This window comes from Bison bison, unplaced genomic scaffold, assembly GCF_000754665.1.
Source record: "Bison bison bison isolate TAMUID 2011002044 unplaced genomic scaffold, Bison_UMD1.0 scf7180017864524, whole genome shotgun sequence".
NCBI lineage: Eukaryota > Metazoa > Chordata > Mammalia > Artiodactyla > Bovidae > Bison > Bison bison.
In genome coordinates, this window is record NW_011495075.1 from 4,214,958 (window position 1) to 4,218,375 (window position 3,418).

Here is a 3,418-nt window from a genome sequence, read left to right on the forward strand (position 1 = left end):
TGATCTAAGTTTCCCTCACCCCCCACCCACTCCCGTTTCCCCTTCCCAACCCGTCCTCCTTAGCTCTTTCTCCCCGGAGAACGCCCCCATCTCCGCTCGTTTCCCCAGCCTCCCGGGGTCCGTTCTCCCGCTCCCTGGCGAGGCCATCGAATTGGATGGACGGCGACCCCGACCCGAAAACGTTCAGGTCCTCCCGCTCGTCGGTGTCCAAAGCAGCGGGCTTTATTTAACCTGTTTGGGATCACTAACCGTTTTAGGTTATTTGGTTTTTAAAAATGCATTTTACGCACACACACACAGAGGCAGGCAGAGGCGCGCGTGCCCGGAAGCCCACGCTTCGGGAGAGATTTCGGATGGGAAGATGCGATTGCCAGGAATCTTCCAGTGCCCCCCGCCCTGCATCCCTTGGCAAAATGCACCCCGCCGGGCTGGGTGGGCTGCTCGTGCCGGTGACCACCGGCCTCCGGCAAGAGACAGTTGCGAGTTCTCCCACGACCTTTTCTCGGGAATCAAGCTTTTCCAGGGGCGCGCACCAACCATCCACCCCACCCCAATACAAACTTAACCGACTTTCTTTTTTTTTTTTTTCCTGAGGAGGGGATAGTTTTGGCATCCAGAAGTACCTTTTAATTGTTGAAGGGTAGTGAAGACTACCAATAGCAGCGAGTTTTAATCCTCCATCACGGGCAGACGTCCCCTTCACAACTCAGGCCCTTGCTCGAATGTAGAGAAGATAAAAAGGCAGGTATTCCCACGCAGTGGAGGCGCGGGGGGCGGGGGGCGTTCCTTTGGCGGGGGGGGCCGCGAGGCTTCAGAGAGCTCAGGAAAGGCGACATGCCCATGGCCATTCGCCAGGTCGTGGGCCCCCTTCTCCAGACTTGTTCGGAGACCCCCCGCTGGCTTCCGGCGGTGGAACCCGGCGGGCCGGACACTCCCGAAGTCGCCTTAGGACACCGCGCACCGCGAGGGACAAAGACCCCCGCTGCGCCCGGGGAGCACCCCTCTTTCTCGGGCCCCTTCTGGTCCAGACACAACGAGACCGGTGTGGGAGCCCCAAGTTGCACGGGATTGTGGGGGGTGGTGGAATAAAAGCCCCTCCCTTCCTGGCTCTGCAAAATCCATGGGGTCGGTGTGGCTTTTGAAGAGCGGGGAGTGTGCTAGCAATCCACCTGCTGGGCGAACAGCCCAAGGCCGGGCCTTCCCGGGAGAGGGGACCGGACGCCTCGGCAGGAAGCTTTCCCCACCCTCCACTCTGCTAAACCCCGCACGAGAACCCCTGCTTCCCCCGGGTTTTTCCGTATTAGAAACCATCTAGAAATCAATCTCTCTTGATTTATGGTGCCCGCCTCGGAGCGGCAGGAGCCTCCAGAAGTAGCCCCAGAGTAGATTTAAACCGGGAAGTCTATTTCTCAGGCATCCACATGTGTTTGTACACACACACCCAATAAGAAACCTGACTTTTTACTTTACAATGTGCGAATACAATATAGCTGGAAGCTCTCGCAGCGAGGCCCATTTATGTGGCCGTATTGTGTTTAATGTGGGAGCACCCGCCGCTGCCAGCCCTCCCAGGGGGCTTCACCAGCATCTCCCCCAGAACCGCGGCGGAGAACTTCAGACCTTGATTCGCGGCGAGCTCTAGAGGCAAGAGAAGAGTCAGAGCGCCCCCTCTCCCCGCCCGCAGCCCACCCCAACCCCACCCCAGCAGCGGCTCCTTGGCTGTGACTGTGGGGGACGCTTAGAAGTTATGGCAGGAAGAGTCACAGAATCCCGATAAGGGTCCTCCCGCGATGGGCATCCTACTTTGGGCCAGGTCCCCGCTGCAGGAAGTGAGCTGGAAGGAGGGACAGGCGCGCGGCCAGGAGGCAGCATCCGGACCTTCTTCCCATCTTCCAAGCAGCTTTCTCGAACACTGTCTAAACAAGGCTGGGCGGGGCAGAACTCAAAGTGAACTTGCTTTCCTCTTCCTCTCGTTTCTCCAGAAAAAAAAAAAAAAAGTCTTTTAGACTCTGTTTCCTTCTCTTTTTAACTCTTGGGACTGCTAAAGAAAGCCCCCTCCAGCCCCCACCCAGAAGATGGCTTTGGTAATCTTCAAATCTGCCCGGAAACCTGGAGCTAGCCACTGCTCCTTGACCTGAGAATGGAAAAGAAATTGGCTGCCAGGAGTCCACAGACCTTTCTGGAAAGACTACCTGCTCTGTCACAATGCGGATCTGTTCTCTGCTTCTCCTCCAAAGAGCTCCTGAAGAGGGCAACACCAGGCCACAGACACTACTCTTTAAACCCAAGGAGGATGCTAAGACCCCACCAGGCCCATGGGACAGGGTTGTTCAGGGCACCTCAGTTAGAGCATCAGAAACACAGGGGCACCAAAACTGCCAAAGTTTTGGGAAACAATTTAATATTTGACATAAAATGAATACTGGAAGTCATGTCATATTAGAGAATGGTGGGTTTTTTTTTTTTTCCCCATTCCTTTTAAAGTTTAGAAGGGCTTTTGTTCTGAATCGAATATGGGAGAAGGTATCAGACATTTTTGTTGCTTAAGATTTGTAGAAATCTTTGGGGGAAAAAACCTTCATTGGGGCCACAGGCAGAGATTAAGGTAGACCTCGGAGATGTTGGAGAACCTTTCAGATTCTGCTGGGAGTAAAAGCTGAGGGTCAGCTCTAGGTAAAGCCAGCCTGCCATCTCACCCATTAGCTTCCCCTGCCCAGGGAAGCAGAGAGGTATGGAGAGGGTGGTCCCGGGGGGTCCCAGAAGCCGGGTTGGAGGCTGAAGTCCAGGGTCTTCACAGAAGTGGAATGAAATGGGCTAATAAAGCTAATAAACACCCTAAGACAGATCAGCCTGCAGAGCGCCATCAGAGGTAGAGGGGTAAAATGTGGGAGAGAGGAAAAAGAATGGTTCAGGCGAGGCATCTTCAGTGGCCTGATCCCCAAATCGGAATGATTTAAAATTTTTATTAGGGGAACAGATGGAACATGAGCGTGCTTCTTGCTGCGGAATAGCACTTATTGGGCACTCATATGCTGCCCAATGCAGTGTTACATCAACCTCCTCATCACTCAAGATATAAATGAAAGGAAGGATGGAGTCAGACTCTTCTATCTGCTAGCAACCTCCCTGGGTTGCTAGCACTGAAAAGAAAAACAGTAGGAGAAGTGGGGCTATAAAAAAAGAAAAAAAAATCAAGAGCTACTAATGTGACCTGATTGCTGGTATTTATTTAATGGAAGAGTCATTATTTTCTTTTTTCAACATTGTCTGATAATGAAGCAAAAAGAAAGCAAAATAACTATCAATGTGCCACTTCAGAAACACAAATATTTGCTAACTTTTTCATTTTGTTGATGTTCTTTTAACATATGTACTTAAGATGAATCCCGTGGTTAAGCACTAACAGCCCAGAAAGCCA